We start from the raw sequence: 14,883 nt of genomic DNA, 5'->3' as shown, positions 1-14,883 counted from the left end.
GCCACACTGGCCGAACAAATGAATAAAGTGATAAAGGAGGACTTAATCATTTATTTGAAATCCCCGATGAGTTTTATTCTCCTACATGTCAGGCATTGGTTTATCTTTGTCACTGTATGTGATGTTCAAGGGATCTCCACAGTTGCTCCTGACTTCTTTAGAGTCAGTATGGAATAGAAGGGCAGGGCATTCAGAAAATGAGGTAGAACGCTTGCGCCAGGTCTGACATCAGACACTATTTCTGCATGGGGGAAGCAAATAGCTTCGAAAAACTTGGTTGAACAAGTAAACTCATAGGAAAAATGATCAGCTGTGTGGTTACCAGAGACAGGAGTAGAGGGAGAGGGAAGTAGATGAAGGTGATGAAAAGGTACAAATTTCCCGTTATAAGATAAATAAATGTTGGGATGTAATGTACAACATGATATATATAATTTATATGTAATTAAGATATATAATGATGTACGTTACACAAAAATCGTTAAGAGAGTAAATCCTGAGTTTTCATCACAAAGAAAAACATTTTTTTCTTTTTCTTTTATTTTCTACCTATATGAGGTGATGGATGATCACTACATTTATTGTGATAATCATTTCATGATGGATGTGAGTCAGCCAACACCTTGAACTTACACAGTGCTGTACGTGTGTCAATTACATCTCAGATAAAACCAGAATGAAAAAACCTTTGGCTTAAGTATATATTTGTGGAAACATCCCTAGAAATCTTGAAGGGGAACCTCAGAGAGCGAAAAAAGAAAACAGGAAAAAAGAAGAAAAAAATCTGTCATCCAACAGCGTGGTTGGGGGACTTCAGGATAACCGGTAACCCACTAGGTGGCACTGCGGATCCACCCTTGAAGCACCCGGCGCCTGTCTCTATGGTAACAAGTTTACAAATTTATGGGGAGAAGTGGCCTCGTCCTCTGGGTGTGTGCGTGGTGTAGGAAGCAGTTTTGAGTGTTCAGAGAAGTCAGCTCTGTGCAGCAGGGACTGTTGGTATGTAGGAGTCAGAGAGAATCACGGAAACTTTATCATACTGTGCAAGGCGATAAGGAACGTGAGAGCGGAGAAGTCGCTCCTTCTAGTACATTTACAAAGCACCTTCTTTCGGCTTTCCCTGACTCTGATGCTCTTTAACGCACGCGACTTGGAAGCAGGGATCTGAGGCAGGCTGGGAGCCTGGGGGTGGGCTGCAGGCTGGGTTTGCTTTTGTGCAAGATAACACTGCAGGAGGTCAGCCTGGGGGGAGCTGGAGTGGCTTGAATTGTGGGTATTCTAGGGTTTTCTATTACATAAAATATTACGTAAGCCCAGACAGCCAGTTCTACCTGTTACTTCGTATCTAGGCGTTTATGATCGCTCTCTCTTGAATGTGGGTATCCAGGCGTTTATGATCGCTCTCTCTTGAATGTGAGTATCCCACGCTCTCCGTATTAAACGTTACCAGAATGTGGCTCTGCTAACCCTCCAGACCCCTCTTGCTTGATCATAAGCCCAGCTCCCTGGTCTTTGTCTCCCTGGTGCTGTAGTTTCTCACCGGCAAGGTGCCCGGGGCTCCCTATTCACTGTGTGCCGTTTGACTTGGATTCTGGGCCACGATGGCAGTAGCTCTGACACCTGCAGGGCTGCAGAGATGCTTCCCATGCTGACAGTGAGTAAATAAATTCTGCTCTGGAGAAAAACCACCCCCCCACCCCAATCCAGTTACTTAGTAGCGAGGGAATGTTTCTAAAATATATATATATATTTATTTAATATTAATTGATTGATGATTGCTTTGCAGTACTGGTTTGATTTCTGCCATACATGTGAGAGAATTTTTTTAAGATGACCAGGTTACACCTGCAGAGGGCTTGCTTTGGTGTAGAATTTGTGTTGGTTTTCAACAGTAACAGGAGGAGAAGGGAGCCACAGAGGATGAGATGGTTGGATGGCACCTCTGACTCAATGGACATGAGTTTGAGCAAACTCCAGGAGATGGTGAAGGACAGGGAAGCCTGGAGTGCGGCAGTCCATGGGGTCACAAAGAGTTTGATATGACTTAGCAACTGAACAACACTGGAGCCAGATTGTTCTTTTTTTTAATCCTTACCACTGAGCCACCAGGGAAGCCCCCCAAATCATTCTTTAATTTTTGTTTTCATGGAGAGAAGGGAAAGAGGAAAGAATGAAAAAACAGGACCTGAGTGGTATTTTTGCAGACCTTTCTTTGTAAGAATATGCTCATCTTGGAGTTTTACCTGGATATCTGTTCTATTTCGCAGAATATTTTTAAAATTGAAAATATTTTGAAGTAATTTCAGAGTTAGAGAAAAGTTATTTAAAAAGGACAAAGAATTGCCATGATGGTAATTGTTTAGTTGCTTAGTTGTGCCTGACTCTTGTGACCCCATTGACTCTAGCCTATCAGGCTCCTCTGTCTGTGGGATTCTCCAGGCAAGAATACTGGAGTGGGTTGCCATTTCCTTCTCCAGGGGATCTTCCCGACCCAAGGATCAAACCTGCATCTCATAAGCCATCTGCATTGGCAGGTGACTTCTTTACCATTAGCGCCACCTGGAAAGCCCCCAAACAAGGACATCCTCTCAAATTACCCAAAGCCAGAAATTAACATCAACACAATACTGTTGTTTAATCAACGCGTGCTTAGTCGCCTCAGTCATGTTCGACTCTCTGTGACCCCGTGGACTGTAGCCCGCCAGGCTCCTCTGACCATGGGATTCTCCAGGCAAGAATATTGGAACGAGATGCCATTCCCTTCTCCAGGGGATCTTCCTGACCCAGGGATCAAACCTGGGTCTCTGGCATTGTAGGCAGATTCTTTACCAGTTGAGCCACCAGGGAAGCCAAAATCTCATGCCATGATCCCTGGGTGGGCTCGAACCACCAACATTTTGGTTAACAGCTGAATGCGCTAACCGATTGCGCCAGAGTTCCCATCAGGATGCCTGCGTGCAGGTGTATGCAGGTGTGTGTGTGTGTAGTGGCTGAGTCCTTTCCTCCAAACCCAGTCCTCTTCTGCCCAGACTGGCAGACAGGTGGGGACTGTGACCATCTGGCCAGCCTCTCTGCACCCAGCCTGCCCACTCCAGAATCCTGGCCCTGCTCTCAGCTCCTTTCTGTCTTGAGTCCAGAGGTCAGCCTCACTTAGAGGAACCCGCAGCCCAGAAGAAGGTCTGTAGAGGTCTGAACCCCAAATGGGAGACAGGCTCAAATCTTTCCCTGTAGGATGCCCCCAAACTCCAGGCACATCAAGGGAGTGGCTGCCCCTGGGCTTGTCTGCAGCATTCAGCGCCAGTCCTCGGGTGACCTCTAGGGGGCAGTGTGGCCTGGCTCCTGCTGCCGCCTGGTGCCCCGTGGCCCTGCCCCGCGGGGTTGAACAGTGCCGTGTGCTGCAGCTCAGAGCCACATACCATGGCTATCATCACGGCTGCTACACCTGCTGCTTCTGCCCCTAGATCACAGCCACAGGTCAGGAACGTCTCCTTCATGGGACTCCTGAGCGCAGAGCAACCGGAAATCTCACTTGGCATTTGGCATATTCTGCCATTTCTTGCAATTTCTGTTTTTAGTGTAACATTTCTACATTCAGTTTTATGTTTCCGGAGGGAAGGGCCCGACTCTTTGCAACTCTATGGACTGCAGCCTGCCAGGCTCCTCTGTCTATGGGATTCTCCAGGCAATAATACTCGAGTGGGTTGCCACAACCTCCTCCAGGGGATCTTCCCGACCCAGGGATTGAACTCATGTCTCCTGCCTTGCAAGCAGATTCTTTACCACAGAACCACTGGGGAAGCCCCACTTCTGGGTACACCCAGATATTCCTAAATCCATGGCCCTCTGTCTGGTCTCACTCCTGTATTCCTCACTGTATTCCTCACCCTCTGTTTCCTTATCTATCAAATGCAGACAATACTCATACATATTTGCCTCACTGCCCACAAAGGATATGCTGTTTGTTGTTTAGTTGCTAAGTCGTGTTCAACTTTTTGTGACCCAGTGAACTTGCCAGGCTCCTCTGTCCACGGAATTCTCCAGGCAAGAACACTGGAGTGGGTTGCCATTTCCTTCTCCAGGGGATCTTCCCAACCCAGGGATCGAACTCCTGTCTTGGCCTCTCTTGCACAGCAGGTGGTTTCTTTACCATCTGAGCCTCTGGGGAAGATCCGTGAAAATGACATGCTTTCCCCATAACCTCTTCAGGGACTGGAGGATTAAAAGAACAAAACACCACAGTTAGGAGTTGAAGGCCTAGGAGGCAATTGGGCATCCCTTTTGAAAGCCTCTCGTCTCTGGGATGACCACTTTGATGATATCACAAGCTGTGTATACAGCATGGCTTCTTGACAAGTGTAGGGGGCTTCTCCGGGTCACTGATGGAAGTGACGACCAAGGGGTTTCATGAGAACGAGGCTGCGAGGATGCTGTGGGCAGCTCATTGCCCTAAACCTCCAAGCTAGGTTGTGGTTCTTTAACCTTGTATTATGTCTCTGTTTTATGCTTTTCTAAATCCTCTCAGATTTTTTTCCATTAGTTGGTACCCAGTCTGTTGTGGCAGGCGGGACATTTGTTGGGGAGACCCGCCTGGAGTCACTGAGCTGATGGTGGAAGAGTCAGGATGGAAAGGGGATTGTTCTCTTGACACGGTCTGTCTTCTCACTTTCACTCCTGCTCAGAAATGGATGCTGTTGGGAACTTCCCTGGTAGTCTAGCGGCCAAGAGCACTCCCAATGCAGGGGGCTGGGGTTTGATCCCTGGTCAGGGAATAGATCCCACGCGTGACAACTAAAATTTCGCATGCAGCACCTAAGTCCACTGGCACAGCCAAATAAATGAATAAATGAATATTAAGAAGAGAAACGAATGGTGTCTTCAGGGCAGGAGGGCACCGTGAGGCAGTGCCTTGGGCACCCTGGCAGTGCCATACTGCTGTTCCCGTCACCCGCGTGAGTGGCCAGTCACTGCGTCATCTGGCAACTTCTGAACTGGGTTTGGTTACTTAAAGTGTGGTGCGTGGACCAGCAGCATCAGCTGGAGTGCGTTGGAGTGGCAGAGTCCCGCCCCACCCCAGGTCTGAGCCGGAGCCCCATGAGGCTGCCGTCCTCCCCATGAAACCCATGTGGTCAGCGTGGCCTTTTGGGTGAATGGTCATCAGTCATGGTATGCGTGTCGGTGGTTGAGGGGCCCCCATTGCCAGGCCCTCAGTGATAGATACAGGGGCCCTAGGTAAGCAGCTCTCTGCTCTGAGCACAGGGGTCAGATTCATGCATCATAACCCCCAAGGGCCTCCTGGAGACCCATGGACCGACTTTAGGCCCCTGTGGAGGACGCTGAAACGCAATGGGGCCCACAGCCCTGAGGACACTGTGTCTGTGGCCTCTCCCCACTCACAAGGCCACTTCTGACCCTGCATTCTCCTCCAGGTGGGCCGTCTTCCCCAGCACTGACCCAAGCCCGCCACTCAGCAGAAAGCCTAGTCATTTCCCCTAGCGCAAAGAGAAAAGCGCCTACTTCATTAACAACACAAATCCCAGAGGGCCTGCATCAGTCTTAATTCCTAAGCACGGAGGGCCCACGTGTTCATAAAAATGCTCTGAAGTGGCGCTGGGAACCCCTCTCCTACCTCTGGGGGCATCCTCCTGTAAACACACCCATGTCCAGGAGAGCACATTGTCTCTTAGAATGGTGTCAGCTGGAACCAAGCTGAATTCAGCCTAATGCAAAATTCTTGCCAAAGGATGGATGGCAAATGAAAGATAGTTTATTAATCCAGCTTATGCAAGGCTCCTAAGAAACACTCGGGTGGCAGGAGCAGCCCATGAATATTCTTCATGCTAACTGGGATGGTGCTTCGGGCCTCTGCTGGGCGGAGGTGGGCGGTGTTCACAGTCCCCTTTGGGAGCAGAAGAGCTGGGCCTGGCTGCGAGTGGCCACCTCCTGACTGTGGCCCAGCTAAGGGAGCCGTGTCCCTGCCCCATCTGGACGACTGGATCATGGCCCTCTGCGACATGCACCGGTCAGTCTGTCCCCTGAACTCCTCCCTACGGCTGCTCACACGTGGGTAGAAGCGGGATCTGTATGGAGATGCTGTCCTGATGAGGAGTCAGGGGCAGGGGGTCCACGGCAGTGGGTGGGTGGCTGGTGTCCTAGCCTTGTGCATACCAGCCGCCTGGCTTCAAGGACATTTCCTCCCGCTCTTGGCTTTAGTTTCCTCTCTTCACCGTGTTCTAAGGATTCCATGAGTTAGGTGTGCAGAGTCCTGGAAGGGGTCTGTTGAGTGCTTGGGACATGGTAGCTGTGTCATGTCGACTCCCACGGTGGTCCCCACTGACCCCCCCATCCCCTGAGAGTGGCTTAGTCTACTGACTTGCTTTAAAACATTTTTAAAGACTTTTTTAAAATGTGCGTGCTCAGTTGCTTTAGTCGTGTCTGACTCTTTTCGACCCCATGGACAGTAGCCCGCCAGGCTCCTCTGTCTGTGGGATTCCCCAGGCAAAAACACTCGAGTGGGTTGCCATGCCCTCCTCACCAGGGGATCTTCCCAAACCAAGGGTCAAATTCGAGTCTCTTACATCTCCTGCTTTGGCAGGCAGGTTCTTTACCACTAGCACCACCTGGGAAGATCTTTTTTAAGTAAATAAATATACAAGAGTTCAGTTCAGTTCAGTTTAGTCGCTCAGTCGTGTCCGACTCTTTGCGACCCCATGGACTGCAGCATGCCAGACCTCCCTGTCCATCACCAACTCCCGGAGTTTTAAGAGTAGTTTTTAAATATTTATTTACTTGGCTGTGCCAGGATTTAGTTGTGGCATATGGGCCCTCGTTCCCTGACCGGGGATTGAACTCAGGCCCCTACACTGAGGGAGTGGAGTCAGCCACTGGCCTACCAGGGAGTCCCTAAGAGTAGTTTTAAGGTCTCAGAAAAGCTGAGAGGGAGGTGCAGAGGTTGCCATAGATACCCTCACCCTCACTGTATGCATCGCTTCCCTGTCTATCAACGTCCCCCGCCAGAGTGGTGTCTTTGTCACAATCGATGTACCTGCGCTGGTGTATCACTGTCACCCAAAGTCCACTGTTTACATGAGTTCACTCAGTGCTGTACATTCTGTGGGTTTGGGCAACTACGTCATGATATGTATCCATCATTAGAGTAGCGGACAGGGTTTTTTTTTGGCTGTGCTGGATCTTAGCTGTGGCATGAGGGATCTTAGTTCCCTGACCGGGGTAGAACCCGGGCCCCCAGCATTGGGAGGCTAAGACTTAGCCTCCCAGAGCCTTAACCACTGGACCACCGGGGAAATCCTGCACACACAGTATTTTCACTGCCCTAAAAATCCTCTGTGCACCTCCTACTCAGCTCTCCCTTCCTTCTAACCCCTCACAACCACTGAAAGGACCTTCTTACAGACTTCACAGTTTTGCTTTTTTCCAGAATGTCATGTAGTTGGAATAATACAGCATGAAGCCTTTTCAGATAGACTTCTTTCACTTAGTAACATGAACTTAAGGTTTCCTCCTTGTCTGTTCATATCCTGATGGCTCATTTCTTTTTGGTATTGAATACTATTTCATTCTCTACATGTATCACAGTTTTTTTTTTTTAATCCATTCACCTACTGAAGGACATGTTGGTTGCTTCCAAGTTTTGACAATTATGAATAAAGCTGCTATAAACATCTGTGTGCAGGTTTTTGTGTGAACATATGCTTTCAGTTTCTTGGGATGGATGCCAAGGAGAGTGATTGCTGGATCATATGGTAAGAGGATGTTTAGTTTTGTAAGAAATCGCCAAGCTGTCTTCCAAAGTGGCTGTACCATTTTGTGTTCTTACGAGCAATGAGGGGACATTCCTGCTGCTCCACACTCTCAGTAGCATAGCATTTGGTGTTGTCAATGTTCTGGATTTTGGAAATTCTAATAGGTGTGCAGTGGCATCTTGTGTTGTACAGTGACTTGACCTAATAAACAACACTGCAAAAGTGATGAGGTACCCACTCTGTGATTAGATCACAACAACCATGACTTTCATCTTGTTAGCTCTATCTCTCTCTGGTCCTCTGGTTGCTCGCTCTGTTTACCAGCTCCATGTGGCAAGGATCAGGAGAAGGTCTCCAGGCAACAGCTAGTGAGGGACGGAGGCCCTCAATCCAACAGCTTGAGAGGAACAGAAGCCTGCCACCAATCACATGAGCTTGGAATCAGATCCACCCCCTGGCTGAGTTACTGATGAATACAACCCCAGTGGTACCTTCAGTGCAGAATGGGAGAGACCCAGACCCAGCTAAGTCACACTTGCATTCCTGACCCACAGAAACCATGAGAGAACAAACAGTGTTTTTCAGACAGTAAATTCTGGGATCTTTTGTTATGCAGCAGTAACTAACTGACACAGTAGCCCCTAGAGTATGTTTATTATTTTAACTGTCCTAACTCTGGTTAATGATATTAACAGGGTGCACAGCTAAATCACAGAGAAGAGGAATTTCTAGAATACTGCTGAGCCCTCATGCTGACTTAGTTCACTTGGGTTGAGTCCTAGAGGAGGCTGACATGCACCCCTAGCAGGAAAAAAATGTTATTACAGATCACTGGCTGACTATTGCAAAGAAGCAGGGAGCTTTAAAAAATGCTGAGTTCTGGCCTCGTTGTAGAAGACTCTAATTCAGTAGACTATGAGTTAGACCAGGGATCTGAAGTTCAAAAAAACAGCCTCAGATGTTTCTTACAATCATTCCAGGTTGGGAACTCCTGGGTTAGGTGATATTTGCATTATTTAGCTAATGTGCACATTTCCTGCAGTGTCTGCCTAATATTAAAACAATGGCTTCTATTCCTGACTGCACATTACAATCACTGGGGGAGCTTTTAAAAATACCTTACCTGGAGCCCCACCCCAGACCAATTAAACCAGGGTCTCTGGTGGTGGGGGGGAGGGCTCTGGCACTAATATTTTTAAAAGCTCTTCTGTTGAATCTAATGTGCAATGAGGGTTGAGATCTTCTGTTTTAAACCTTTAATGAACACATAGAATTTACTCATCACCTGCGTTTGGAGGTTGTGTTTGATTATTGTCTGTTTTTAGTCTTTCATAGAACTGATTTTTTATTCAAGATGTGAGTTTTCCAATGTAGCCGGATCTATGTAAACCTGTTTGGATCTGCATCTCCCTTTGAGCTGAAGGCTAGAATTCCACAAAAGTGGCCGAAGATGGCTCTTGCTTTAAATAGCTTTTTGGGCAGCTTCACCTATTATTGGTTAATTCACTGGGTTTGTGGAAGAACTGAACCTTCAGGTCTTTTCCACAAACACTGCTCTTGAAACAGTCTCCTCTATAAGGTATTTTGTGGTGATTCTTTTGATGGTTTTGACCAGAGAGGCAGTGAGCCTGGGTCCTGGGGAGCTGGTGGGGTGACCCTTTAGGGCAGGTCAATAAAACAAATGGGCTTCCCTGGTGGTTCAGTGGTAAAGAATCCTCCTTCCAGTGCAGGATACGTGGGTTCGATCCCTGGGCCAAGAAGATACCCTGAAGAAGGGAATGGCAACCCACTCCAGTATTCTTGCCTGGGAAATCCCATGGACAGAGGAACCTGGTGGTCATGACTTAGTGACTGCTGCTGCTAAGTCGCTTCAGTCGTGTCCGACTCTGTGCGACCCCATAGACGGCAGACCACCAGGCTCCGCCGTCCCTGGGATTCTCCAGGCAAGAACACTGGAGTGGGTTGCCATTTCCTTCTCCAATGCATGAAAGTAAAAAGTGAAAGTGAAGTCGCTCAGTCGTGTCCGACTATTAGCGACCCCATGGACTATAGCCTACCAGGCTCCTCCATCCATGGGATTTTCCAGGCAAGAGGACTGGAGTGGGGTGCCATTGCCTTCTCCGGACTTAGTGACTAAACAGCAACAAATCCATTCACAAATGCTGTGAAGTACACTTAGGAAGAACTTTGCTGCATGCTCTTAGAGACAGCCTCAGTCTCAGAAATGCATGCGTCAACACTGGAACAAGGATATGTAGTGTGGAGTGGAGTGAGATGTCAGGCAGACATTTTATTGCCTGTTAGTTACCTACTAGGTACTCACCTGATTTTTGTGATGGTTAATCCTTTAAGCATTGATTCCCCAAATATGGTACCAAGATCAGCAACATCAGCATCACCTGGGACATAGATAGAAATGCACATTTGGACTACTCAGTCATAAAAAATAATGAAATAATGCCATTTTCAACAATCCATGGACCTAGAGATGATCATACTAAGTGAAGTAAGTCAAAAAGAGAAAGACAAACACCATATGATATTACTTATATACAGAATCTAAAATATGATCCAGATGAACTTATCTACGAAAGAGACTCACAGACACAGAGCATAGATGTGTGGTTATCAAAGGGGTGGGGGATGGGACAGGGATGGATTGGAATTTGGGATTAGCAGATTCAAACTACCATTGATAGAATGGATCAAAAACCAAGGTCCTACCTTTCAGCACAAGGAACTATATTCAATATTCTATGATAAACCACAATGGAAAAGAATATGAAAAAGGATGTATATATACATGTATAAATGATTTACTTTGCTGTATAGAAGAAATTAACACAACATTGTAAATCAGCTATAAGGTAAGCATGTATTCAGTCGTGTCTGACTCTTTGCGACCCCATGGACTGTAGCCCGCCAGGCTCCTCTGTCCATGGGATTTCCCAGGCAAGAACACTGGAGTGGGTTGCCATTTCCTCCTCCAGAGGATCTTTCCAACCCAGGGATCAAACCCACCTCTTGTGTCTCCTGCATTGGCAAGCATATTCTTTACTATAGTACCACCTGGGAAACTACTTGAATAAAATAAATTTAAAAAAAAAGGAAGAAACCACTCCTTCTTACACCTTAATCTTGGATTTCTAGCTTCCAGAAATGAGAAAGTAAGTTTCTGTTGTTTAATGTCCCCCACCAAAAAAAGAAAAAAAAAATGATCATTTTCATGCCACCTGGGACCTGGTGAATTGAAAACTATGGAGGTGGGCCCCAAAGTGCATGTTTTAAGCCCCCAGATCTTCAAGTTTGAGAAGCACTGCCTGAAACATCCTTGGTCTTTTAAATAACCCTATGTGTTATCATTATCATGTAGATAGTGAACCCTTAGGAAGGTGCTGTTTCCAAGTTACCCCAAACAGGAAGTGGCCTCACAAAACTGAAATACACAACCAAGTCAGCCCAGCCCCAAAGTCCTCAGAGCTCGCACCATACCCATCCTGCCTGCAAAGAAAATCCAGAATCTACTTTTATTTCCAGCTCCTCCTAATACTCTTTTTCCCCCCAAGGCAGCCCACCCCATCTCCCTTTTGTGGTCATCTCTCAATCAAGGGGACCTTCTCTGCCCTGCTTTCTGAGTTTTGTCTGTGAACTAGTTAAGAGGTTTGAAGAGGTGGTATCAACAGTTGTTGCTGCTCAGTCGCTCAGTCATGTCTGACTCTTTGTGACTCCATGGAGTGCAGCACACCAGGCTTCCCTGTCCTTCGCTATCTCTTAGAGTATGCTCAAACTCATATCCATTGAGTCGGTGATGCCATGCAACCATCTTATCCTCTGTCATCCCCCTTTCCTCCTGCCTTCAATCTTTTCCAGCATCAGGATACCAACAGTGCATGGTATCATTCTGAGGAGTCTTTCCAAACAAGAAAACAATGCCAGAAAGTCAATCTCATGTGCAAATGGCAGTAAAATCCCACTCCCTGGCTCCCTGGCTCTGGTTTTACAGAATAAAATCAATGACAGTTCTGTTAGTCTTGGTCATTTTAAAGGCAAAAGACACTGGGCATCTGGGGAGTGGGTTCAAGGATGGAGGCTGTGTCTCACTGATGCTCAGTCCGGAAGGAAGTTAACAGAAGTGCTTAAACCTTTAGCCTCCAGCACCTCGGCCACTGCACCACCGGGAGGAGGAGGACAGCTCATTAGCATAAGGTGACCCTGAAGTTCTGGCTTTCATCCTCTGCGAGACTCTGAGATCCACGAGATGGCAGCAGCCACTAAAGCATCACACACATTGTCCCTGCTACTCGGGATTTCCAAATTAAAAAAAATAATATCCGCAATCTGGAGAAGACCATGAAAGATCCTTCATGCTGGCCCTGCCTCCATCCTTCCAGAACTGTCTGAGCCTGAATCAATGTGAGCATCCTGGTCATAGAGTGGTCAGGGAAAGGAGCTCCTCCAATCTCTGTGTAATCAGAGGACTCATTTGTTTACATATTTCCCATCCTCTCAGTTATTTTTTTTTATTGCAGCATAATTACAACCTCCTATTTTTTTATTCTAAAAAATTCAAACCTATAGACAAGTGGGAAGATGAACACATGCTTGCTCTTCACTCCAATCGGTCGATTATTAACATTTAACTATGTTTATCTCCTCTCTCTCTCTCTCCCTTTCTTGGTTGAAACATTTTAAAGTAACTTGCAGACATTCTGCTGTTTCATCTCCCAGTGATTCAACATCCTAAGAATGAAGACATTTTCCCATACGAGCACAACATCATTGTTACCCTCAAAAAATTTATCAATACTTGAATATCTGTAGCTCTGTTGGTAAAGACTCTGCCTGCAATGCAGGAGACCCTGGTTCAATTCCTGGGTTGGGAAGATCCCCTGGAGAAGGAAATGGCAACCCACTCCAGTATTCTTGCCCGGAGAATCTCATGGACAGAGGAGCCAGGTGGGCTACAGTCCATGGAGTGGAAAGTCAGACACGACTTAGTGACTAAACAACCACCATGTAATAGATGGTCCTTTTTAAATAGCCCCTGTAATCCCAGGTATGGTCTTCTTTTTATTGGAGTATAGTTGCTGTACATGTTGTGTTAGTTTGTACTCTACAAGATGTGAGTCAGTTATCTGTGTACATATATCCCCTCCCACCCCCGTCCCACCCCTCTAGGTCATCACAAAGCCCTGAGCTGGGCTCCCTGTGTTCTACAGCAGCTTCCACCAGCTATAGATTTTACACATGGTAGCATATGTATGGAGAAGGCAATGGTACCCCACTCCAGTACTCTTGCCTGGGAAATCCCATGGACGGAGGAGCCTGGTAGGCTGCGGTCCATGGGGTCTCGAAGAGTCGGACATGACTGAGCAACTTCACTCTCACTTTTCACTTTCCTGCATTGGAGAAGGAAATGGCAACCCACTCCAGTGTTCTTGCCTGGAGAATCCTGGGGACGGCGGAGCCTGGTGGTCTGCCGTCTATGGGGTTGCGCAGAGTCGGACACGACTGAAGCGACTTAGCAGCAGCAGCATACGTACGTCAGTGCTACTGTCCCAGTTCATTCCTCCCTCCCCTCCCTTCCCCTCCCCCACAGAGCCCACATGTCTGTTCTCTACTTCTGTGTCTCTATTCCTGCCCTGGAAATAGGTTCATCTGTACCATTTGTCTACATTCCGCATGTGTGTGTTAATATACCGTATTTGCTTTTCCCTTTATGTTCTTTGTAGGGATTTTCAGTCTTGGTCTGGAGTCCATTCAAGACCCATGCACTGCATTTAGTGATCGCGTCTCTTTAGTCGCCTTTTTTTTTTTTCCCTAGAGGTGTCTTCCCTCTTTTTTGGAGAAAGCTTTCTTCTAGGATTTTGAGATTCTTTTTGACAGTCCAGTTCGTTTGGTTTGCAGAATGTCCGTCACCCTGGATCTGTTTTGTTGTTTCTGTATGTTTAGATTCAAGTTCAATATTCTGACAAGAATTTGATCAGGTGTCTTTCCTGTTGCATCACTGTAGCTGGTGTGTGCTGTCGCGTGATCTCATTCCTGGAGATGCTGAGCTGGGACTCCTGGCTGGGGTAGAAGACCCAAATTCTGGGTCCTGCTATGCGACTGCAGACCAGACACTTAACCTCCTGCACCTGAGTTCTCTCCTTTGTAAAGTAAAGGGTTTGGACTTGAGAATGTGTAGATTCCTTTGACTCCAATACTCTCTGAGACCAAGATCTACTCTTTGTGAGCTGCTGATCCTGAACAAACCTGCTCCCCTTGTGCCTCACTCACCTCGTCTGGAAAATGGGACTAATAACCCCTCTCCCATGGAGTTGCTGTGAGTAGTGCTGTTACGGTGAACTGAAAAGAAGGTGTTAGGGAGAATAGCGGTGTGTGTGTGTGTGTGAGCTCAGTTGTGTTGTATTCTGTGACCTCATGGACTGTAGCCTGCCAGGCTCCTCTGTCCATGGAATTTCCCAGGCAAGAATACTGGTGTGGGTTGCCGTTTCCACCTCCAGGGGATCTTCCCGACCCAGGAATTGAACTCGCATCTCCTGTGTCTCCTGCATTGGCAAGGAGATTCTTTACCACTGTGCCACCTGGGAAGCCCCAGAACAATGTGGAATTCCCTTAAAAAACTGAAAACAGAGCTGCAATGTGATCCAGCAATTCCACTCCTGGGCATATATTCAGAGAAAACCACAATCTGAAAAGATACTTGTACCCCAATGTTTAATTCAGCACTATTTACAATAGTCAATACATAGAAGCAACCAAAATGCCCATCAACAGATGAATGGATAAAGATGTGGTACACATGTACAATGGAATATTATGTACCCATAAAAAGAACAAAATAATGTCATTTACAGTGACATAGGTTGACTTAGCCTGGAGGAGAACATGGCAACCCACTCCAGTATTCTTGCCTGGAGAACCACTATGGACAGAAGAGGCTGGCAGGCTACAGACCATAGAGTGTCAGACACGACTGAGTGACTAAGCATAGCACAGTGCAGATTGATTCGGAGATTATATACTAAGTAAAGTAAGTCAGAGAAAGACAAATATCATACGATATTGCTTATATGTGGAATCTAAAAAAAAAGGTACAAATGAATTTATGCACAAAGCA

The sequence above is a fragment of the Giraffa tippelskirchi genome, chromosome 12 (genome assembly GCF_054371585.1).
Source record: "Giraffa tippelskirchi isolate mGirTip1 chromosome 12, T2T-mGirTip1v1.2.pri, whole genome shotgun sequence".
Classification (NCBI taxonomy): Eukaryota; Metazoa; Chordata; class Mammalia; order Artiodactyla; family Giraffidae; genus Giraffa; species Giraffa tippelskirchi.
Note: the sequence above shows the minus strand (reverse complement) of the source record.